Source organism: Delphinapterus leucas, chromosome X (genome assembly GCF_059928025.1).
Source record: "Delphinapterus leucas isolate spDelLeu-1000000601 "Yukka" chromosome X, BTC_Dleu_Yukka2, whole genome shotgun sequence".
Taxonomy (NCBI): Eukaryota; Metazoa; Chordata; class Mammalia; order Artiodactyla; family Monodontidae; genus Delphinapterus; species Delphinapterus leucas.
The window spans coordinates 28,525,910-28,553,067 of NC_143150.1; positions in this window are offsets into that span (position 1 = coordinate 28,525,910).

The window sequence follows — 27,158 nt, forward strand, 5'->3', positions numbered from 1 at the left end:
GTGTTCAATCTCCACCAGCTCATAAACTTTAATGTTCTTATTGTCATTTGTTTATGTTGTTCTTTGATCATTTCTGACACCACTATTATCAACTTTCTCTATATTAATGCCATTTTACGACTTGTAAGTAATACAGCAGAAGCAGAGGTAAACAGCCAGCAAGTGGAATGGCTTGGCTTTCACAAATGCACCGGATCTTACTACTGGTTATTGCCTAATCTGACTCTTCCATCCCATCCTAGATAAGAATACTTCTAAAAGTCTTGCAACAAAATAATTTGAAAATGCTTAAAACATTTCTCCATGGGCCCTCAAAGGAACCAGACCTTTATTATTCCAAAAGCCTCCTGGAAATTCACCCTCTATGTCTGAGTGTTTTGACAAAAAAAGACCGTATCAAACATTAAACATGCTGAGAAATGTTTGAGGCTCCAATACATACCTAAAACAGAATCACACAAGATCCCTTACCCATCCAGTAGGCCAGTGACATTCAAACTGATCTTTTTTCTCTAGCAGTGAAATATGCACTTTCCCCTCAACCCAACCTGAAACAAAAAATATCTTACATAGCAACTCGGTCCATGAAACATATAAGCAGAGTGGCTCTCCTTGAATCAAGTGTGGAAGACCAGGATACCCACCAGCTTAAGAGCTGGTGATGTCAAGCCTCAGCCAGCAGCGAACCTGGCCTAGAGGCAGAGCAAAGCAATAAAGGGCCAAGGAATCAGGCAAAAGATTAGGAAATAAGGGTTAAGACTTAGGCATGCACAGGTTCCAGTAAGAGGGATGCTGAATGAATAACAAGAGAGAAGGTATAGATCCAGCTGCCTTCCTATACTGCTACCTCCCAGACCACACACTCAGACCAAGCTTTGTTGAGCACAATGGTAACTATTTTGCTATAAGTGTAGTGATGGACTCAGGAATGTGGATTACCTATAAGGATTGGGTGGCTGTGTGGTTAAAAATACCCAGCAGTGTGCCAGATGCTTAAGTTAACATGCCCCCAGGAGACTGGCAATCTGCCTTCACCTCTAAAGCTGGCACTAAAGGGCTACTGGCAAGCTAATATGAGCACCAAGTTGCCCTTCCAGGTGCAGGAAGAGATTTCCATCCAGGCAGACCTAGGAGACACTGCGGATTAGGCTCTAGCCCACCACAATAAAGTGATTATCGCAATACATAGTGACTCACATGAATTTTTTGGCTTCCCAGTGCATATAAAAGTTATGTTTATGCTATACTGCAGTCTATTAAGTGGGCAATAGAATTATGTCTAAGAAGACAATGTACATATCTTGCTTAAAAAATACTTTATTGCTAAAAATGCCGTTCATTATCTGAGACTTCGGCGAGCCATAATCTTTTTGCAATAGTAACAAAGATCACCGATCAAAGGTCACCATAACAATTATAGTAATAATAAAAAAGTTTGAAATATTTTGAGAATTACCAACATGTGACACAGAGACATGAAGTGAGCAAGTGCTAAAATGGTGCCAATAGACCTGCTCAACTCAGGGTGGCCACAAACCTTCAATGTGTAAAAAGTGCAATATCTGCAAAGCACAATAAAGTGAAGTACAGTATATATGCTTGTGTATTTACTCTATCTAATTGAGTCCAACAAAAGGCTTTTATCAAAAGGATGCCCAAGATAAGGATACGGTCTGAGACCCTGCTACAGACTTAAACTACCCGGTTCCTGACAGGTGCTAAGCCACAATTATGGCCCTCATAGGCTTTCTGCATGTAGTTTAAAAAGGTGTGTTCCAATCAACTGAGGTAAGTAGCTGCAGATTATTCTATCACTAGGACTGCCACTCTTTACATTTGGCAGCCTGAGCCACAGTAAAAAGAATGCCAAAGAACAGCCATAAAAATAAGTAAAATATGGTTGCTACGTCCTTGGAGAATAATTTTTTAAAAATCAATTAATGGACAAGGGGAAGGAAACAAGTGTGTATGACTGCAAGTGTGAGTGTGTGTGAGAGAGAGAGAGAGAGACGTCTTGTGCAAACTGTGATCTGCCTCTTAAAACATAATACATTTCTGCCCCTGCCTTATTGTGGAACTTTGGATGAGTCTTTTCTCCTTTTGGGGACTCATCTACCCCAAATGGAAAATGATGGCTTCAATATGAATGATCTGTGAGGTCTCTTGCAGCTCTCATAGTCTCTGGTTCTAAAACTCCTTTTGAAAATCTAGATTTCAGCTATAGGTACAAAGACCACAGAGGGACTGAGTAAGTCTTCCTTTCCTTGTATCTTTCCTTCATCTTCTAATTATGCCTTCATTTTCCATTTGTCATAACAGTAATTTATGTACCCTCCCACGAGGCAATCTCTGCCTCATTTCCTGGCAATAAAGAATAATTTCTTTTATTCTAAATTAAGGGCTATGGGAAGCTCTGAATCCATCCCCTAAACCTTTCTTGTGAGGCCCTTTGTAAGGAGAATGGCGGGGGGGACTGCTATCCAATGTTGTAAAGGACACCATCCAGTTTCACCTGCCAGTTATCCTCAAAGCATCCTTCAGGACCCTTGGATAAGGGGTAAGATGACACCCCATTCAGTTATAGAAGAGAACTTGGGTACAAGAATAAATGGTGAAATAAGTAGAGGACAGGAGACAGTACTGTGCCCAAATCGCTCCTTATCTCTGGTTCCCAGGACTTCACAGTCAGTCCTGAGGAGCTATATACCAAAAGTGGGGGATGCAGCGAGAGGTCTGCCCGGTTGGAAAGAATATTTTATCATTGATGTTGTTTAGAATTTTTGCTATATGGTGATAAAATGCAGATCAACTTTTAGTTTCATTATTGTTTCTAAATGCTCTATAGACAGTGCCCATGGGAAGTTGATCTAAGAAAGTGAAATGTAAAGGAAACATCCCTGTATTGAGAAGACCTGGGTTCTAATAAGAAGAAGAATCACTAAGCATCAGGTAGGCTGAATAGCGGTCTTCCAAAGATATCTGGTCCTAATCCATGGAACCTGCGCATGTTACCTTATATGACAAAAGGGACTTTGCAGGTATGATTAAATTAAGGATCTTGCGATAAGGAGATTGTCCTGGATTATCTTGAGATGGGCCCTAAAAGCCATCACAAATATCCTTAGAAGAGAGATGCAGAGGGAGATACTACGACAGAGGAGAGAAGGCGATGTGACAACTAAAGCAGAGGTTGAACTAATGTGGCCACAAGCCAAAGAATATCAACAACTACCAGAAGCTGGAAGAAACAAGGAATGAATTCTTCCCTGAAGCTTCTATAGGGAACCAGCCACACTGACATTTTGATTTTAGCCCTGTAAGACTCATTTCAGATTTCTGATTTCTCTAACTGTAAAATAATACATTTGCGTTGTTTAAGCCACTAACTTTGTGGTGATTGGTTACAACAGCCATAGGAAACGAAGACAGCATCTGCTGTATACCAGGTATTGCATCAGATGCTTAGCACAGATCATCTCATTTCATCTCCACATCAGCCCTGTAAAATACTCATCATACTCATTTCACAGATGAGGAAAGTGAGGCTCTCAGGGATCACTCAACCAATTAGTGGCACAGCCTGAATTGCAACTCAGATATGTCTAACTTCAGAATCTACTTTTTGCCACTACAACATGTGGTAAAAATAACCATAATTATGAGAGTTTACACTCATCCGAAGCCTTTGCTACTAACCTCACAGGTATGATTTCTGTTAATCCTTCCAATAATCTCAAAACACTGAGATTTAGGTTTAAAAAACATTTGATAGTTGGGTGATGATGGGAAAATTACTTATTCTCTGTGACTCAGTTTGTTCTCTGTGAAATGGAGCTGAAAATAGTATTACCAGCCTCATAGGTGTGTTGTGAACACCTCATAGGTGTTAACATTTATAAAGAGCTTATAACAGTGCTGGGAACATAGTAAGTACAAAACTTTAAACATAACCATGATGATATATTCTCTCAGGAATGTGGTCCTGCCTCATCTGCTAACTAACTGGGTGAGTTTGAGCTAGCTCCTTGACTAGATTAGAATGGCTTCAAACACTGATATTTTACGATTCGAGGCCTCTCCAGGCCTCAGTCTCCCCAAGTATGAAATGAGGGCTTTGGAAAATAATGAGCTCTGTCATTCTATGACTGCATGAGAACCCTGGTAGTCGCTAAGAGCCTCAGGGGTTACATAGCTGCTGCACTTCCCAAAAACTAAAACTATTTATCGTGTCCGTACATGGTGAGTTTGAGTAACACAGATTAATGAGAGCTCAAGGCAACTAGATCATTCCATGTCACAAAGTAGTTTATCTGTAGATGAAAGTCTCTCTCTGTCAAGTCCTTTTAGTCCAATTAGATGCTTTCTTCCTAAAATGAGGCAGATCATTAACTGGCTTTTGAAAAATGTAAAGGCTCTGGTATTTCAAAGCAATGTGCACTATGACACCCAACGCTATTTTTACCAATATGTGACCTTTTGTCATTTCTTTTGTCTCCTTATAACTGCTGGGAGATAGGCCTAATGTTCATGGATGTCAGGTACCTCATTTAGCATGACAGAAGCTTGGTAGGAAAGCAGTAAAAGCTCAAGGTAAAAAGACTCGTGCACAAACCAAAGTTTCTCCGGTACAGTCATGTCCCATGGCAATAAGAGGTCACAGTCCACCACCTATAGAGGCGCTGCTGGGTAGCAGAGGAGTGACATGTGTGGAAGGACAAGCATGGACATAAGACAAAGGGTCCCAGAATGGTGACCCTGGAGGAGAAAGCAAGCTGCTTCTACTCTCACCATAGCCGAGCCCAGTCCTGCTGGTATTTATCTTTTACCTGAGGAGCTAACTGCAGCAATGACTGGCTTCCACCTTTCTTTTCGGCAGACTTAAACTTTGTACACTGTGGTATCTTATAACTAGGTGTATGGACTAAATGTTTGTGTGTCCCCCCCACCAAAATTCTATGTTGGAATCTTAAACCCCCCACTGTGATGGTATTAGGAAATGGGGCTTCGGGAAAGTGATTAGTTCATGAGGATGGAGCTCTCACGAATGGGATTAATATGCTTATAAAAGGCCCACGGAGCTCTCTCACCTCTTCCACCACTGTGAGGGCACAGCAAGAAGAACCAGGGAACAGGCCCTCACCAAGAACCCCAACCATGCTGGCACCCTGATCTTAGACTTCCAGCTTCCAGAACCGTGAGAGACAAGTTTCTGTTGTTCATAAGCCACCCAGTCATGGTATTCTTTTATAGCAACCCAAACTGACTGCAACACTAGGTTAACAGTTTCTAGTTGTTTTCAGAAAATATGGGAACCCCTCTTTACCATCAAACATTTTCTCAGACCTCCACATGACAATAGCTATACTTCACTACTGATGGTTGAGAAAACATGGTGACAAATAGTAACTGAATCCCAGGATATATACATTCAATAAGGCTACATACATGTGCAAGTAATATATTTATCCAGTTTCATACAAGTATTTTCTGAAGTTCTTAAAATAATTTTATCCTTCCCTACTCCTGAGGCTGTTGTCAAGTGGGCATTTTGTCTCTGTTTTCCTCCTACTTCCTTGTCCTGATATGGCCACCAAGCCTCCCCCTCAAACATGGTTGCTATGTGACTGGAATTCAATGCTGTGACCAATCATATCTGCTATTACTTTGCTGCTGGTTTATCCAACTTCTCTCCCTTGCAGTACATGTGAAACCCAGCGCAAAATCTCCCTGTAAAACTCAAAGTCCATCTTCCAACTCTTCCCATACTATCCCATTTCAGTTCTCTCAACTCTTCCTTGGACCCTAGTTCTGATGCCCCATGTTCCCCATTCCATAGCCAACTTATCTGGTGGAAATGAGGGAAGTGTACCAACATGGTCTGAGGAGACAACCTTTGAGCTGGGTCTTGGGAGATGAGCAGGAGTTCCACAGGCAAGGATAAAGGAAAAAGCATTCCAAAATGAAGCAAAACTATATAAAGTGTTGAGCAGTAGTTAGAAAAGGAGCATGTGTTAAACGTGCAGATTTCTGGACCCTACCTCCAGAGATTCTGACTCATAAGTCTAGGGTAAGGTCCAGAAGTCTACATGTTCAACATATGCCCCATACAGTTCTGATAATGGTGGTTTATAGATCATACTTTAAGAAACACTGATCTAGAAACAGGTTTAGTAAGTCACATACAATTTGTTCATCTGTAGAGCTGTTCAGGGAAATCCCACTGAGGGTCAAGGGTAATAGTTTGGGTTCATCTGAAGAAACTGGCTCATGTACACACTGAGATACAATCCTGATCCCTTGGTATTGCTGAGTGATGGCATGCTGAACCAATCCGGCCTGAGATGGAGCTAGTTCTTCCTTTACCTATCTTTCTGACTTCATAAAAGCCAAATTTCCAAGTATAAAATGAGTATTATTTTTTTGTCCTGCAAATCACAAGACAGAAGATACTTCTTTTGTATACCTAACCACCCTTGTGTCAAAATTTTATGACACCTCACATTTTAAGAAGGCACTTCATGGTTTTTGGTCTCAGAGCTCTTGCCATCTGCATAAAGGTAGTTTCTGCACAAGACTCAAAATGCACTTGCAAATTGGCACTGGAGGAACAGGGTAAAGGGAATGTAATTTGCATATATGAGCAAGTTTGTAAGCCTGATGGTTAACTCAGTATGTTAAGGCATAAAGCTCATGAGGCCAAGGTTATGAGTTTAATCTACATATGAATTATATAGCTGTTCTCCATCACTTAACAGACTCTACCCTTCCCCCAGCTCACCAATGAGCAAATATAACTGGACTAGGCATCAGAGTGTGGCTAGCTCTGTGCAAGATATCCCATCTATGTGAATATAATGAAGATGTAGAGCACATGTTTTAATAAGAATGGGTAGGACTACTACCTTTTTTAAAAATAAAGTAAAACCAGACCTTTTACCTGAGACTATTCAAATATAATGGTGTTATGTGCCACCTTTTGTATCTTTAGATAAGTATGCTAAAGCATCCTTCTAACTGAGTCAAGTAGGGAGGAAAAGTGTGGTTAGTGGTGCTTTGTGGATGGATGTAAAATGGAGGAGAGCACTCTGCCAAGGTAGCTTCAAAATGCAAAAGTTGGATATACAATTTTATTTGTCAATCATACCTCAATAAAAACAAAATGCAATAGTTGTTTTTACTGTCTAAAGGGAAATATATTTTTCATATGATTCTTTGGACTTCTGAATTCTTCTCTGATTTCCACTAAAGAGCATAAAAGAAATTAAAAATCCCATCAAGAAAAAGGTCTAAGTAGCTGTCTTCTGTTTGAATCGTCACTGGCATAACTCAAGGAGGCTTAGGCCCAAGGCAGGCTGGGGCCTTGCCAAGAAGGCACCTTTGTGAATTGCAAAGATGATAAGACTAGTCTGTATAGAGACTGGGTAATTGGCCCCAAAGGCCAGTTTACGAGAGGGCAACTCAGTCTCCCATAGGATATGATGGTTTCTGTCCTAAACCTGAAAACATTGGTCTACTATCCAATAAGGTCGGTTACTAAGTCAGCAAATAATCCAAGAAGTAATCAAACACTTAGTCAGTAGTCAGGTTCTAACTGATTCTTCCATATATAACAAGTCCCCAAACAAGCAGCTAACCAAAAGACAGCCGTTTCTTACCTCTCAAGAAGGTACTGGCAAGATGTTTTAGAGTATTAGAGCCCTAGTTAACTGAGTCAGTGTTCCTGATAGGATCCTATCCTAGATGGTAATGATAATGATAAGATGGAGACAGACCTAGGCTAGACCTCTGAAACTACTGCCTCCAGATAAGTTAATACAAATAATGAACATAACACAGTGCTTGGCAGAATAAGTCCACAATAAGTGTTAGTTCTTATAATAATTACTTAGAAAACTGCAACACAACTGCTTGGTTACCCTTGCTTTCCACTAGGCCAACTCTGAAACCCATTTGTTTTCCTCAGCCTCTGTTCTTCTCTTGCTGTGACTTAAAGATCATGTAGGAGTTCAGAGTTCACAAGTATACCACATTTGGAGATAAACAATAAGACAATTTCAAATGGTCAGACTGAGGCTGACAAATGCCATATTGCATGACAGTTAAGATACTGAGCTCTGAGATCAAACCACCTGGATTAAAATCCTAGTTTGTCCAAACCAAATGTAACCTTAGGCAATTTGCTTAACTTTTCTGTGCCTCTATTTGACCCTCCACAAAATGAGCATGATAAAAATCTCACTGAGTTGTTCTACGAATTAAATTGATATAATACATGTAAAGTACTTAATAGGGTACCTAGCACACAATAAGCACTCAATAAATGTTAACAATTGTGATTATTACTTCTTTTCTCATTCAGGACTGGCTCAGGAGGCATGACCAAATCTGTACTTTTGGATATATATGGGCTCAGCTGGGAAAAGCTGAGGAAGAGGGATAATAAAGAAATAGGGCAAGAGCTGCTAATAAAATGGTAATGGCTGATAGTGACTTCGGGTGGCCCAAGAGGATACATTTAAAGTTTAATAAGGCCTTAGGTCCCTTAACCTGAAGCAGTGAAGGTTTCAAATACTGTGGCACATATAAGGGGGAAGACTTGATGGTAATCAAGGACTTCTAAGCACCCCCCCCTCACTTCACAGCAGGAGGGCAGCTATTTATTCCACCTAGGCACAGGGCCAGAGAGTGCTTTGGTCCAAAGGCCAGTGGAAAGTCAGGCCACAGAGACTGCCTATGGATCTCCTCATTTTGTAAGTTTCTCAAACTGGTTTGGTTAGGGAAGATTCTTTTTCATTTATGCTAGCAATTTTTCCATCATAGTGCTTTACACAACCGTAACCCCACACCCAGCCAAAATGGCAGTTATTACATTTGGCTTAATGAAAAGAAAACTAATGAATATAACTAAGGTGATTAGCCAAAATGAATCACCAATTTAAGGAGGAGTGCTGGCTCAGCAGGGGCACTGCTCACTTCCAGGTGTGGACTCCAAACTGCAGCTTCCAGCGCCAATAGAAAGGAGTTTATGGGGGAGGGGAAATCACCCCAGTGGCACCTAAATAACCACCCTTTCCTCTCCTATGCCCTCTCAAGCCCTGCCCTTTTCACTCTCAGGGTGACTTCCACAAAGAGTAGAATATTCACATTAGAGAAGGCAAAGAGCACCTAAGAGCCTGGGCTTTGGAGTCACACTAACTTGGGTATGAATCCTAGCTCTTCTATTACTAGCTGTGTGGGCTTGAGAGAGGTATTTAGCTTGGATGAGCTTCAGATTCTTCACCTAAAAATGTGGGTCAAATTGGTAACCATCCCATAGGTCTGTTATAAGGATATAATGAGATTATTTCATTCAACAAATGTTTAGGGAATGTCTATTTCATAGCTGGCTGAGACCGTGCTAGGTGCTACAGATACATCAGAGAAAAAGCTAGACATGGCTTCTGCCCTCATGGAACTTACAGTCACAAGGGGGAGACAACAGTGTCCCCTCTATGCTATAACTTGACTTCATGTTTACAGCAGGGCAGTAATAATTGATGGCTGGATGTGTTTTACAACTAGAAACTAGGCCTCTTGCCCACCTTTAACCACAATACTACCTGCCTGAGACCGTATTTCTGAAAAATTGCCCTCTCTCCAGGTTGCTTTCATTGCTGTGTGCTGCTTATTAGGACAACTTTGCTGTTTTTATTCACTCATTCAGCATTGTATATTGGTGGAACTGGAAAAAGGCAAGTGTGGCTTGAACAGTGAGGGAGATGGGAGAGTGGAGGGAGAACAAAGTGGACAGGTCTGTTAGGAGCAATATTGGGCCTTTCAGGATATATTAAAGATTATATATTTTATATCAAGTACAATTGAAAGCCATTGAAGAGTTTTAGGTACTACAACAAGATGCTTCTGTGTTTGCAAAAGATCCCCCTTTTCCAATATTTTATAATGAACATTTTCAAAGTTACCAAAATATTCAAAGAATTTTACAGTAAGCACCCACATACCACCCACTGAGTCTATAATTTACATTTATTAGACTTGTTTTATCACCTGTAGGTCCATCTAGTCATCCTTCTATGCATCCAGTCCACCTTATTTTCATATGCATTTCAAAGTAAGTTGCAGTCTTCAATACACTTCACCCTAAATACTTCACCATGCATATCATTAACTGGAGTTCAAGATTTGTTCATTTTTTTCTTTCCCCCAAATGATCACTTTTAGAAATCTGACTACAGAATAGCAGTTACCTCTAAGAGGAAGCTCAAAGCAGCTTTCTGGAGTGCTGGAAACAGTCTATTTTGATGTAGGGAATAGTTACATGAGTATATACATATGGAAATATTAATCAAGCTATACACTTGAGATTAATGCACTTTGTACATATCACTATATGTATGTCATACCTCATTTTAAAAAGTAAACAGAAAAAATCTGACCAAGGTATAGACGCAGATTAAAACGGAACAAGTATGTGAGCGGTGAGACCAGTTAGAAAGCTATTATAATCCGCAGAGAAAATGACAGTAGCTTCCACTATGATGGTGATATTGAAGAAGGAAAGAGACAGATTTATTATACATTTTGGGAGAAAAACTAACAGAATTTGTCAAGGTTCTGAATGTGGGATGCAACTGAATAGTTGGTGGTGCCATGTAGTGACAGGATACACAGAGGGAAAAGCAGAATGGAATTGAGGTGGCAGGCGCTGTAGGAGGCACAGTCCACTTTTGAAACATTTGGTTTCAGTTGCCTCTGAAATATCCAAACACCAATGTCAAATTTTCAGTTAGATATACAGGTCTAGAGCTCAGAAGAGCTACACAGGTCTAGCTCCTCATGTCTAGGAGTAAAGATAGGAATTTGGGGGTCATCAGCACATAGATGGCATAGATGGTATTTGAAGACAAGATAATGGATGAGAATACTTAGGGAGAGAATGTAGCACGCAGGGAAATGAGACTACAGATAATTTATGTAAAGCATTTAGCACATACACTGCATATAGTTAGAAATCAATGAACAGTAGTTGCTCTTATTATTATTCCTCCTCATCATCATCATTGGACCTAACACAAGAAAAAGGGCCAGAGCTTGATAGGTAGGAAAGATACTGAGCTTGGAGTTAACTTTAAGAGCTCAAAGATGCAGTCATCTCTTTCTGTTCACTCTGTCCCTGAATAACACAAAAGACAGATGCCTGAAAAAGCAGAATATTTCACTTTTAGACCATTTAGAAAACATATAATGAGTGCCTAATCTGGGCCTAGGCACTATGGATGCTAAAATTTATAATAATAGCATTTCCATTTAGGAAGCATCTACTGTATCTGGTACCCTATAAGCATTATCTCATTTAATCCCCACAAAGATTCTCTGCAGTAGGTTGGTATAATTATCCTCATTATACAATGATGAAACCAAGACTCACAAAGGTTAAACAAGTTGTCCAAGATCAGAGAGAGAGAGTTAGTAAGTACCTCAGCTAGGACCCAAACTCAGGCAGTTTGGATCCAGAATTCACACTTTTTCCATTATATTACATTACCCCAAGATCACTTAAGAAGATAAAGTAGAGCCATAAAATCCTAACCAAAAAATTAACTGTATGTTATAAACCACATTAGAATAATAACAATAATATCTAATAATTGCTGAGCAGGAGCTATTCTTTTTGCCAGGTAGTGTCCACAGTCTTTTACCTATATTAACCCATTTAATCCTCACAACAGCCAACTTGATAAAGTAGGCACTATTACCATTCTCACTTTATAGGTGAGAAAACCAAGGCACAGAGAGCTTAAGTAACTTGTCCAAGGTCACACTTCTTATAGTGATGAAGCTTGGATTTGAATCCAGATAGTCAGGTTCAGAGACCAAAAGAACACTGAGGAATTCACAGAAGACACCATGGAGATGGTAGGATTTGAGCTAGACCCTTAAAAACTGTAGGATTTAGAGAAGCTAGGAAGAAGGCATTCCCTTTGAAACAACTTGCATGAGCAGCAGCAGCAGCAGCAGCAGCTACCAGACTCTCCAGGGCAGAGCTGGAGAGGGTTAAGAAGTCTGAATGCATCTCCATCACTATCCCCCACACAAAGCTACCCACAACAAGATGCACAGTTTTTCAGAGAAGCACAAACATAGGAGAGACCAAAGGTAATATTTAGGGAGCTGCAGATTAGGATTATAGGACTCGAATGTCAACCTAAGAACTGTTATTTGTTTGGCTTCAGCTCATGTGTCTGGGGCTAGTAAGCAGAGCTTGACACTCCAAATGTTAGGCCCTCCAGTCCCTGCCCACTTGTTTTATTTTGTTGTTGTTTGTTTCTCTAATTCCTGCTGGATAGCTTAAAAACAATAAAGTGACTAAGAAAGCAACAGCCTAACCGAAAGGGGCAAACGGGTGACGATACAAGAAGGGTATGAAAAAGGAAAAAGAATCATAACATGTTAAAAGTATTTAAATGGGCAGGGGTTGCTACACGAAGCCAGGATATAACTGGTAATCATTCAAATGTCTTAACACCTCAGCCCAAAGGATGGTGGAGTTGCAGGCCCTGAGGCAAGTATGGAAGATCAGTTTGGTAAGAGGCATCTTTCAGAGTCTCTCAATTCATACCATGTAAGGTGGTAACGGGATGGTAATAAGCCCCACTTAAATTGTCTTTCTTTACAGTTTAAGTTTTAAAATTTAAAACAACGTTTCTTATTGCAAACTTTTTATATACACATTGACGAATACTTGAAAAATGTGTACACATATGTGCACACATGCAAACACACAGAAAAAAGAAAGCAAGCATCACTCCTAGTTACACTACTCATTCTTTCACTCAAGAAGTATTTACTGAGCACCTCCTAGAATTAGCAGAGCAGAATTTCTCACCCCTCATCCCTATCTACCTTCTTTCTTATTAGCATCTTTAGTGATGAGTGACAATTTTAGCAAAATAATGAGCCACCAATATTAATAAGAAAAATATCTGTCACATACACGTACCACTCAGAAGAAACTGAAAGATTTAAGCCTGCTTCCAAGAAAGACTTTAATCAACTATTCTACAAAATCATCCTCAATATTCCCTGAAAAAAGTCTCAAATGAAAGTCCATGGCTTTGATTATTAGATAAAGAGCCAGAACACTGGGGGAAGGCAAAAGATAGAAAATGGAAGCTGGAGGGTCATTAGGGAAAGATCGGACTCCTAGAGCATTCATGTAACTCAGAACTGTAAGTTGAACAACTGGAAAAAGTACAGAACTCTTTTTTGCACCATGCTAAAAATTCAGTGAATGTTCATAATTAGAGACTCACAAGATTGTGTTCTTTCTGGTGATGAGCTTCATCTCGAAGCCCTTCCAGACAATTCAGGGCATAAATGGCAGGGTTATTACAAGCCAGATGCTGGGGATGCATCACTGAACAAGAACAATAAACACAGTCCCTGACTTCGCAAAGCTTAGAGTCTAGTTTCCAGACAAACAAACAGGAGTTTTCAAATCTGTGTGATGTGCTATAATCAGGAAAGCACCGAAGGCTGTAAGAGCTGCAATTGAGGGGTCAGAGAAAGTTTCCTAGAGGAAATGATATATAAGAATAAAACTTTTTACTGATAAACTAAAAAAAAAAAAAGACAATGGAAGAAGAAAATAAAACCACACTGCAAATAACACAAAAGAGAATTAATACTGTTGAAAAGCTGGTAAGAAATATATGGTATACAGGATAAAAAAAGGTTAAAAAAATGGAAATGAACAAAAAGTTTAACAGGATTCAAAATAACACAACAGATATGTAAAAGATAGACAAAGGAGATCCAAAACAAATACAACTGAGGAGCATAAAAAATAAAACAAAACATGGACTAGAAAATATTTAAATCTCCCCAGAAACAAAAAACCCAAATATATAGATTGAAAAAAACATACCATGACCCTAGAAAAATTGACACAGAACACTCAGCACTAAAATATATCTTAGTAAAATAACTAGATTTCAAGAACAAAGAACCCTTTGGGTATCTAGACAAAAAAAGAGAAAGACACTGATAAGGAATATTATTAGGCTGGCCTCAGATGTCTCCAGTGCAACAGTCAACACTACAAGAAAGTGAAGCAATGTCTGTCCACAAAATCTTCAGAAAAAGGAAAATGTCAGCCATAATCTGCTACATAGTCTTTCATGAACAAAAGTAACAAATGTGTTAGATTATACAAGAATTTATAGAATAACATTCCAGTAAGCGCACCTTGAAAAAACTGCTGCAGGACAAATGTCAGCCTATTCAAAAGATGGATGGAGACTCTCTAGCAAGAGCATTAACATTGAGCACGGAAACCACTTAACTACAGGACTAAGATTAAAATAACCCTGGAAATTATGGTTACAGAGTAAGATAGAAATCTTATAAATGAAAATGCAAAACATTATATAACTAAAAAAATAAAGATAGGGAGGGAGAGAAAAGGTAGGGTGTATTGATTTCTTCATACTTTAAAGTTGGTGACCAAAGGATATCATCTAAGACTGATAAATCAAATCAAATGTATAGGCATATTTAAAAGTGTAAAGCTAAACAAATAAGCAAGAAAATAATATAACTAACTACAATTAGGAGAAGAAAGAGTAGGATGGCAGAAAAAGGAGGTAGGAGTAAAATGACGTAGATTTATTTTGTCTTTACTCATGCAGAGTCAACAGACCAGTTTCAAAACATGGAGGATTAAGAAGATGTCTGTACCCATGACAATGACCATTATTCAAACTTTGAGAACTAAACTATAGGACTGCTTACATAGTTACTGATTATGATGTTATTCTACAATCCCAAGGCAGTGGGTCAAGATGAACTAGGCTGTCAGCATGTTTAAAGTAAACATGAAGATTTCTAATGTGTACCTGGTACCTGGTTTAGGGTCCACACTATGGCTAATCATGTGTCAATTATATCTCAATTTAAAAAAAGAACAGAGACTAAATTTTAACCAATTTTTGGTTACAACTAGAATAGAAATAGACCTCAAGCTATTAACTCTTACAATTTTTCCTATTAGCACCACTAATATCACATCTGGCTATACCAAAATATATACTGCTTTTTCCTCCTTTTAAAAGAAGTATACTTAAACCACTGAGGCTTTTCTACAATTCTATTATGGTTAACAAATTTACATACAACTAAAAAAAAGATGAGTTCTACTTTTTCCAGTTTTATTGAGATATAATTGACATATAACATTGTATAAGTTTTAGGTGTACAACATAACAATCTGATTTATGTATGTATTACAAAATGATTACCACAATAAGTTAACATTCATCACTTCACAGTTATAAATTTGCTTTCTTATGATGAGAAATTTTAAGATCTACTGTCTTAGCAGCTTTCAAATATACAGTATTGTTAACTATAGTCATCATGATGTACATTACATCCCAAGGATTTACTTATAGCTGTAAGTTTGTAACTTTTGATCATCTTCACCCAATTTCCCCGACTCCCCACCTCTCTGTTTCTATGAGTTTGGTTTTTCTAGATTCCACATTTCATAAGTGAGACCATACAGTATCTGTCTTTGACTTATTTCACTTAGTATAATGCCCTCAAGGTCCATCCAGGTTGTCACAAAAGGCAGATTTCCTTCTTTTTATGGCTGAATAATATTCCTCTGTGTGTGTGTATGTGTGTGTGTGTGTGTGCGCGCGCACTTCATGTTTTCTCTATCCATTCATCCATCGATGGACACTTAGGTTGTTTTTGTGTCTTGACTATTGTAAACAATGCTTCAATGAACACAGGTATGCAGATATCTCTTCAGGACAGTGATTTCTTTTCCTTCAGATTTGGTATTTAACCAAAAGTGGAGTTGCTGGATCATATGGTAGTTCTGATTTCAGTTTTTTGAGGAACCTCCATGCTGTTTTCCATAACAGCTGAACCATTACATTCCCACCAACAGTGTACAAGCACTCCCTTTTCTTTATATCTTCACCAACACTTATCTCTTGTCTTTTTCATAATAGCCATTCTAACAGGTGTGAGGCGATATCTCACTGAAGTTTTCATTTGCACTTCCCTGGTGATTAATGATGTTGAGCATGTTTTCCTGTACCTGTTGGCCATTTGAATAACTTCTTTTGAAAAATGTCTATTAAGTCCTTTGTCCATTTTTAATAGGATTGGTTTTTTGCTATTGAGCTGTATGAATTCCTTAATTATTTTGGATATTAACCCCTTATCATATGTGGTTTTCAAATATTTTCTCCCATTACATAAGTTGCTTTTTCATTTTGTTGATAATTTCCTCTGCTATATAGAAGTAGATGAGTTTTAACTTAGGGGTCCATAATAGAGGACTGCTTAAGTAAGTTATGGTACATCCATAAAATGGAATATTATGAAGCCATAACGAAAGAAAAACTAGTAGGGCATATCTACATATGGGTATAAAATGATCTCTAAATATTTTAAGTGATAAAAGCAAAGTGCAGAATGGTAGGTATGGTATAACTGTGTGTGTGCATGTGTGTGAAGAGATTATATATACACATTTGTACTTATGAAATTAGTACACTGACTGGAAATGTGTCTTCTGATCAAAATGCAATTTTTTCTCCCAACATCCCAATAAAATTTAATTCAATGAGAGGACTATTCCCTTGTTCATGGATAAAAACTCCAATAGGCCTATGACTTTTCAGCTCAATCATTTCCAGTAATAATGAAAAATCCCAACTTTACCTAAATTAAATCTCTCCTAGCTCGGGGTGTGAGGTTGCAATGTAGCAGCTCCTTCTGCTAGCATGTTTTCTCCCTGATCGTGCTCTCTCCTACACCCTTATAGTGGAAGCTCCAGGTCAAAGAGGTGGGGGCAGTTGAGGGATAGAATAGTTCTTACTTGACTAACACAGGGCTCTTTTGAGTCTGGGCCTAGAACCTGGCAGATAATTAAAGCGGACCATATCTCCTGGATTGCTTCAACGGGCCATCTCTTCTGTTGTTCCTATGACCCAGCAGATGCAGCTCTCGTTGCTCTAGGACCAGGAGTTTAGATTGCTAACTGGGACTCTATCTTCAACCCTTGGGCATCTGGCAGTAGACCTCCTGTGTATTTCTGCTTAGGTTTCCACATCCCTCTGTGCAGCTCCACTGTACAGGATCCAAGATGACACCATGACAACTCTCCCTCTTAATGCCCCAAATCCATCTGCAGAAACACTTATGCAATGCTAGCTCTGACAATCTCTGGAAGTATAGACCAATCTGGGAGCCAGGAGACAGGTGAAGGGGGAAATTTATTTTGTACTCTGTATACACTGCATTCTTTTTTTTTTGTACTGAGTATATGTATTATCTAAATTCATGAATAAAGTGTATTTTAAAAAGCAAGCCATAGGGGCTTCCCTGGTGGTGCAGTGGTTGAGAATCCGCCTGCTAATGCAGGGGACACAGGTTCGAGCCCTGGTCCAGGAAGATCCCACATGCTGCGGAGCAACTAAGCCCGTACGCCACAACTACTGAGCCTGTGCTCTAGAGCCCGTGAGCCACAACTACTGAGCCCGTGTGCCACAACTACTGAGCCCGTGTGCCACAACTACTGAAGCCCGCATGCCTAGAGCCCACAATGCAGTGGCTCTGCAACAAGAGAAGCCACTACAACGAGAAGCTCGTGCACCACAACGAAGAGCATCTCCCACTTGCCGCAACTAGAGAAAGCCCGCACAGCAACAAAGACCCAACGCAGCCAAAAATAAATACATAAAATAAATAAATAAATGTTTTAAAAAGCAAGCTATAGATTGGTAGAAAATATTTGCAATTCACATATCAGCCAAATGACTTTTGCCCAGAATATATGAAGAACTCTTATAAGTCAATGCTAGAATGACAAACAATAGAAAAATGGGCAATATATTTGAAAAGACACTTCATAAAGAAGATATATAAATGCCAAAAAAATACAAATGCTCAACCTCATTGATCATTATGGAAATGTAAATTAAAACCATGATGAGATAACACCAAATACCCGTTGTAATGTCGAAATATAAAAAGAATGGCAACACTGAGTTGGAGAAGCTGTGGAACAACTAAAACTTTCATATACTGCTAGTGGAAAATATACAGTACAACTGCTTTGTAACATAGTTTAAAAGTTTATTAAAATATTAAATATCTAATATGATATGCCACATTAACAAATTGAAGAATAAAAACCATATGATCATCAACATACAGAAGAGTCTTTTGACAAAATTCAACATCCTTTTATGATAAAAACTCTCTAGAAAGTGGGCATAGAGGGAACATACTCAACATAATAAAGGCCATATATGACAAACCCACTAACAACATACTCAATGGTGAAAAGCTGAAATCATTTCCTCTAAGATCAGGAATAAGACAAGTATGCCCACTCTCACCACTTTTATTCAACATAGTATTGGAAATCCTAATCAGACAAGAAAAATAAATAAAAGGAAACCAAATTGGAAGCAAAGAAGTAAAACTGTCACTGTTGGGCTTCCCTGGTGGTGCAGTGGTTGAGAGTCCGCCTGCCGATGCAGGGGACACAGGTTTGTGCCCCAGTCTGGGAGGTCCCACATGCCACGGAGCGGCTGGGCCCGTGAGCCATGGCCACTGGGCCTGCGCGTCCGGAGCCTGTGCTCCGCAGCAGGAGAGGCCACAACAGTGAGAGGCCCGCGTACCGCAAAAAAAAAAAAAAAAAAAACTGTCACTGTTTGCAGATGACATGATACTTACTATACATAAAAAATCCTAAAGATGCCACCAGAAAACTACTAGAGCTCACCAATGAATTCAGTAAAGTTGCAGAATATAAAATTAATATTCAGAAATCTGTTGCATTTCTATATACTAACAACAAACTATCAGAAAGAAAAATGAAAGAAACAATCCCATTTACCATTGCCTCCGAAAGAATAAAATACTTAGGAATAAACCTACCTAAGGAGGTAAAAGACTTGTACTCAGAAAACTATAAGACACTGATGAAAGAAACTGAAGACGACACAAACATATGGAAAGATATATGGTGTTCTTGGATTGGAAGAATCAATATTGTTAAAATGACCATACTACCTAAGGCAATGTGCAGATTCAATGCAATCCCTATCAAAATAACCATGACACTTTTCACAGAACTAGAACAAAGAATTCAGAAATTTGTATGGAAACACAAAAGACCCCGTATAGCCAAAACAACTTGAGAAAGAACAGAGCTGGAGGAATCATGCTCCCTGACTTCAGGCTATACTACAAAGCTACAGTAATCAAAACAGTGTGGTACTGGCACAAAAACAGACACATAGATCACTGGAACAGAATACAGAGCCCAGAAATAAATGCACATACTTATGGAGAACTAAATGGAAAGGCAACCTACTGAATGGTAGAAAATATTTGCAAATGATATGATCAATAAGGGGTTAATATCCAAAATATATAAACAGCTCATACAACTCAACATCAAAAAAAACAAACAACCCAATTTAAAAAATGGGCAGAACTGAATAGACATTTTTCCAAGGAGGAAATGCAGATGGCCAACAGATACATGAAAAGATGCTCAACACTAGTAATCATCAGAGAAATGTAAATTAATACCACAGTGGGATATCACCTCACATCAGTCAGAATGGCCATTGTCAAAAAGTCTACAAATAACAACTGTTGGCAAGGATGTGGAGAAAAGGGAATCGTCATACACTGTTGGTGGGAATGTAAATTGCTGCAGCCACTGTGGAAAACAGTATGGAGGTTTTGCAAAGAACTAAAAATAGAACTGCTGTATGACCAGCAATTCCACTCCTAGATATTTACCCACCCCCCCAAAAAAAACCTTATGTCCAAAACTTGTGCATAAATGATCATACTAGCTTTATTCATTATCCCTAAAAACTAGAAACAACCCAAAAGTATATCAACAGGTGAATGGATAAATGGAATACTACTCAGCAATACACTGGAATGAGTACTGATACACACACCAGGGATAAACCTCAAGATCATTTCACTGAGTAAAAAGAGACTGACAAAAAAGAAGAATAGATCATAAGATTAATTTAGAACTTCAAAAAGGCAAACTAACCTACAATGATAAAAAGGAGATCAATGGCTACCTGAGGGAAAGGGTAAAGAGAGAGATGAACCGTAAAGAGGTACAAGGAAACTCTGAGGTAATAGAAACATTCCGTATCCTTATTTCATAGATACATAAATATGTCAAAACTCAACACACTGTACACTTTAAATATATGCAGTTCACTGTATGTAAATTACTGCTCAATAACTTTTTTTATTGAACAAAGAAACACAAGATCCTCTTTGGGTAAAGAAAATCTAGTGGATAACCTGAATTGTAAAAGAAATTTACTGTGTATCAAATATATTTTCTAATCAATTTGTCACATTTTCTCTCACAAAGCTGAAAAAATGGGTAGGTTTTACCCCATTTTTTTAAATATGAGAAAATTAAGGTTTGGGGAAGAAAGTTATCTTCCCAGTGTACACATAAAGTAAGTAGGCTGAGATGTGGTTTGAATTCACTTCACAATGATCCCTAATTTAAGTAGGCCTTTATTAAGCAATGGATAAAAAGAGTACTTTCCATCACAATTCTAATTATTACCTATACAAATTCCACCCTCATCACAATCTGAACAAATCCATATCAAGGATACTGGGCCCCCAGACCTGTCTGCTTAGTTAAAATACACTCTTCTTGATTTCCATTGTTTTTAAACATCTAAATTGACAGGTTTGATGGATACATTCTATAAGTCTTTAGTTACTGATAATGTATCCACTGTCTGATGAAGAAAAGTTCTTTTCCTACATACTCAATATTTTATATCAATGAGCAAGATGCAGAACATTGTGCATTATGAAATATTATTTTTGTAAATGAAATATGTGTAAAAGTTTAAAAAGCAACCCAGATGTCCATCAATGGATAAATGGATTTTTTAAAATGTGGTACATGGAATATTATTCAACCTTAAAAAGGAAGAACATCCTGTCACATGGATGAACCTTGAAATGACATGCTAAGTGAAACAAGCCAGCCACAAAGAGACAAATCAGTATGATTCCACTCATATGAGGTACCTAAAGGAGTCTAATTCATAGAAACAAAAAGTAGAATCGTGGTTACCAGGGGCTGGGGCAGGGGGCAGTCATGGGGGGGTGGGGAAGGGAAACTATTGTTTAATGGGTACAGAGTTGCAGTTTTGCAAAATGAAAATGTTTTAGAGATTGGTTGCACAATCCTGTGACTAGACTTATGGTACTGAACTAAATAAACTTAGAAATGATTAGACTGGTAAATTTTAAGTTGTGTTTTTTAGCTAAATAAAAATAAGTGTTTAAAAATTAATGCTTAAAATAAAAATAAAGAATTAGGACACACTTCATCTGGAAAGTTATACCCATAGGTACTACCTCTTGCTTATCCCATCTGTAAGGCTTTCTACTTATTGAACAATTTTAGTAATTTATGTTTTGAAAAAAGTATCTATCACTGAGATCTTCAAATTAAAAGCATGAAGTTGTACATGACTTCCGTATAATTCTGGAACTCTCCTCCATATTTTCAGTTATATTCCATTTTTAATTTTGAGGATTTTTCCCCTCTTAGGTTTATTAGGCTAGGATTTTGTCCCCCCTACTTTTTTTTAAGAAAAAGTATTCAGATTTGCATGTGGTTTCACTGGATTTCTTTTTTTCTAGTTCATTAATATCTGCTTATAGCCCTATTAATTCCTTCCTCATATTTTCCCTTATATTTATGATGTTCTAACTTTGGAACTTTAACATTTAATAAAAGAAATTTTGTAGAGCTATGAATTTCCCTCTGATTAAAGCTTGTCAATCCCTCTTAGATTTGGACACATAGTATTCTCATTATTGTTATTTTTCTAAGTATTTTGATACTGTGGCTTCTGTTTTCCTTCTCAAACCAAGAAGTTTTTTGAAATCGTGTTTTGAATTTTCTATGTGGAAGGTTTCCATTTGTACATCTATTATTAATTGCAAATACTACTGAATGATGTACTATCTTTGATTTTTGGAGCTGAGGTTTACATTGTGGTCAATATGTGATTACATTTTTAATGTCACATGGTACTACAAAATAAGATATAGTTCTTTAGGAAAAAGAATTTTTTCATGAATTGATTACTTCAACTTTATTAATTAAAATAATCAGACCCTCTATATTATTATATACATTTTGCATTTTTATCTGTCATAGAAAAAAAGATACACATTCTGTCCCCTTTTACCACTGGCATTCTGTAAGTTTCTCCTTGTATCTGGCAGGATTAAATTATTACATTTGAATGGATCATATTTTGTGTATTAGGGTTCATAAATGTTACACTCTTAGTATACAGTGTACTCCTTACCAGTACTTTCTAACTGAACCGAGATGATGAAATCATGTCAGTGCTGTCCAATGTTCTGACTATTGAGCACTTAAACACATGTGGCTACTGAGCGTTTGAAATGTGTCTAGTATTACTGAGGAACAGGACGTTTTCAATTTAATTTTAATTATATTAAATTTAAATTCAAATAGCCACATTGTAGCTAGTGACTACCTTATTATAGCAATGCTAAATTAATAAATTAACTGCCTCATCTTATGAATGTGGTTGCTTTAGATTCCACTTTATTATATGCTTTCTTTCTATTTTGATTTGCTGATATATATATATATATTATACATATATATAATTTTTCTACCTTTCACCCTTAATAGTAACTTTTAGATGTGTCTTTCACAAACTACAGAAACTGTAGTTGAATATTGTTTCCTAAGTCCATCTGAGAATCTCTGTCCTACTCACACACATTTATTGGCATCGCTTGGTCTTACTTCTGCTGTTGTATTTGAATTATGCTTTCTTCCTATCTCCTTTTTTAATGTGGATCTTCTTTGATTTTTTTCTGCTTTAGCAATTTGAAAGTATACTTTCTGCTTTTAATTCTGCAAGAGGTTACCCTTAAAACTAAAATAATTTGAATCTATAGTTCTCCTTGAAACAGTATCTACTAATTCCTTCTGTACTTTCCTTCCCCATCCCCATTTCTTCCAGGTAATGGTGGCATAGTATGAGATTTTAGACTTAGTTTTGCATTTTCAATGTTTAAAATGTTGTCTGTTCTTTCAAGGATTATTAATGATTTCTGTATTCTGTTTGTTATCACCTTATCTACAAAATTTTTTACAATACTTCTATGTTTAAATGGAGTCAATGTATGCATCAATCTTTTTATAACATAGTCCACATTCTTAAAGTCTTTATTTTTCACTGTTTTCAGTTGCTTTGAATCTATTTTGAGTTGCCCCCTTCCTTTTCCAAGGATACAGAGGGTGCATTTTCTGAGCTCTTGCATTTCTGAAGGTACCTTCATGTTGCACTGTCAGGGTAGAGAACTCCTTGGTCAAAATATTTTTCTATAAAAAATGTAAATGTCACTCCATTGTCTTATGACATTTAATATCATGTTGAAATCTAGGGTTATCCTACTTTTTTTAATTTAGAGGTGACCTGTTTATTTTGGGGTTTTGTTGTTTCTTTTTGTTTTCTTTTTTTTTCTTAAGTGGGTTCCTGTAGATTTTCTTCTTCCGTCTTGAAATTCAGGACATTTACCAGGATTATTTAGATGTCAGTCACATCTTATTAGTTTGACTGGTACCTGGTGATCCCTTTTGATCTGCAGATTCAGTCATTATTTCGGAGATGTTTTCTTCTATTATTGCTTCTATTGCATTTATTCTTTATCTTCAGATATACAGATTAGCCACATGTTGGTTCTCCATTCTCTAGTCCATTATATTTATTATTTATTTTCTCATATTTTTATCTCCTTGTTCTTCTTCTCTGCATTAATTGATGATTTTATTTGCCACACTCTCAAACCTGATCCCTATTGCTTCTGAGTTATTTTTTTACATTCTAGTATTTTTTATTGATGGTTGGCTATTTTTGGTACACAAAAATAGCAATTTCATATGGTTTAAACTAATACAAGAATAGTTACTGCAGCACCAATGGTTACGGCAACAAACGAGAAATACAATGAATTAATATGGAAATGATCGAATAGACTGTGGTACATTCATATCATGAGCTACTGTGCTGTCACTGAGAATTGTGTAAAATTCACCAAATCCATTAGGTACTGATTAATAAATAAAAGATACAGAAAATGTATAACATACTAACCAGTTTTATAAAATAATGACCAAACAAACCTCTGTGTGTGTGTGTTTGAATGATATGAAATTAATCTAGAGAAATGTATAGAAGGATATATGTCAGGCTGTTAACTTTGGTCATCTTGGGGGAGTGTAACAAGAAGGAAGAGAAGAGGGTAAGGACAAGTCCCTGAAAAGATGTCCTTTTGGGGCTGCCCTGGTGGCGCAGTGGTTGCAAGTCCCCCTGCCGATGCAGGGGACACGGGTTCGTGCCCTGGTCCGGAAAGATCCCACGCGCCGCGGAGCGGCTAGGCCCGTGAGCCATGGCCGCTGAGCCTGCGCGTCCAGAGCCTGTGCTCCGCAATGGGAGAGGCCACAACAGTGAGAGGCCCGCGTATCGCAAAAAAATATATATATATATATATATATGTCCTTAAACAATAAAGCTTAGACTATTATACCATTTACAAAAAGTAACATACATATATATGTATACACATAATGAGCCACACAAAAGGATGGTCATTCTAAAACGGTTATCTTAGGATGGTAGGACTTTAGATGTGTCTTTCTTCCATTTTCCTCCATCCCCAAACACACACATATACACCATTTAGAAAACATAAATATGGGGGGGGATGAATTGGGAGATTGGGAAGGACATATATACACTAATATGTATGAAATAGATAACTAATAAGAACCTGCTGTATAAAAAATAAATAAATAAAATAAAACACCTACACATTGCAAACTTCAAAACAAAAAGAAAACATAAATATAACACTCACACTTCCAAACATACACAGCATAAGCTAGTTTCCAGTAATCTAAGAGCCTAAAGGTAAAGAAGAGGAAGCCAGAGCCACAAGCAATGCTGGCAAAGGAACTTTTTCTCTACTTCCTCTATTTAGTGAAATTTCTCCACCATGGCCAGACTCAGATCAGCCTCCTTCACAATATGATAGTCTCTACATCAGAGTCCTGCTACCTTCCCTTTTAGTTCTGGCTCTTCCAAATTAGGGAGAGACTGTGATGTCCAGGATTTTTTCAATGTCTTGAGAGGCTGGGATTCTCTTGCTGAGTGGGGAGTTACAGGATGTCTTCCAATGCTTTTCCTTGTTTTTTTTCTTGGTCCCACCTGCACTCTGTCTTGACTACTCCTTCCTTTTTTACATTTCAGGATAAGACAGGTTTTCTATATTTTTTAAATTTCCTCAGTCCTTCCAGAATATCCCTATTTCTTAAACCTACTTTTCTTTATTTCTAAGCTTCATTTATTTAAAGTCCACCTTACCTGTCTAGAATCCTAGCCTCCATTTTGCCTTTCTAGGCAGTGATTCTAGTGATTCTTGCTACAAGGATGTTGAAGACTCCATTTCACAGGACCTGAGATAACCAACCAATCTCAAAGCCTTGAGATTGCCATGGCCCTTGAACCACATTTAAACTAGTGACAAAGCTTTAAAAGCCTTTACTTATCTTTAATACAGCCCCCCTGAGCCCTCAGCATTACATTCTCCCACCCCATCAATATTTTATGGAATTTAAATTAAAGGCTGTTTTCAAACTCTTAATTGTAAAGCATTACTTTCAATTTTCATAATGACTAAGACCAAATTTAGCTTCTAGGCATTGCTTAGGCTGTCCCTAGTTAGAGAGAGACGAGGGCTGTTTAAACCTATAATCTTAGTTTCAATCCACACTCTATAATTTTCTGGAATGATGGCTCTGACAAGAAAATGCCTGGAAAGACACCAACCTCTGTTTCTCACAACTCTGCAAAAGGCACTTGTTGACAGACTTTCACAAAAGGGCCCCATTGAGTACACACTGGGGCAAGTTTCCATATGAATCAGACACCTTCCTGTTTGGCCCCAGCTTTTTCAAATGAGGGCTTCTGTACACTATCTAACCCTCACCTTTCACCTCATTGGCATAGGTCCCCCAGTCACACACATCAGCAGGCGATCAAACACTGTCCCAATTCAACTGTACCTGCGCAGTAGAGATCTGCTGCCTACTGGGCTTCAGCACAGGAGAACTATACTGAGAAACCTTCGGGAAGTGAACCAAATGAACTATAACTAGCTGGGATCAGTTCGAATCATTTCAAGCCAAACTGGCCATCACAAGGTATTGGCAGTCCTGAGCAATTTGTGACTCAGCACAGGGAGCAGCTACATAGGATGAACAAAGAGTTAAGTTGAGCCACATTACAAAGAAAGAGAATGAATAGTGAAGCCCTAAAAACCTCTCCTTCTCCCATCCCCAAATAAAAATCTGTTCCTCACAGTTCTGCCAAGAGTCTTAAAATTCCCACCACAGGAATTACTCTGTTAGGTTGAAGGTACTGAATGCCTTTGCTAAAATTTAACTGGGAAACCCAGAAAAGGTAACTCAAACCATTATAAAAAACCTTAGGGCCCTAAAGGGATTTGTTTGCCATATTAAGCAGTTCCCTAGAAAAAAACTAGTAATACCTCATAACTATAAAACACTTTATAAACTACACATTGTTACTTTATATGTTCATACCACTCAGATGACACAGGTAAGGAGGAAATATTATTATCCTTGTTATTTGGTAAGGAAATTGAGACCCAAAGAGGTAAGGTGACTCCATCCAGCTAGCAACTGACATCTGCACTAAGAATGGGTCAAAGGACAGTGAAAATTTCATAGGAGAGAAGGAATTTGGAAAGACCCTGAACACTGTGGGGCAGGCTAGGGTGGGGCCCCATGGTGGAAACTCTAAGTAACCTCAGAACACTGACTACCAAAGCTTCAGCTCAGATACAGGGGAAGGTGAATGTGTAGACATGGTTCTGTCCATGGCCTTACAGTATGCTCATCATCATTCAAGGATCTTTCAAAAAAGATAGCATGCCATTAGATCTGCCAGTATCCAAAAATAAAATAAAGTAACAAAAAT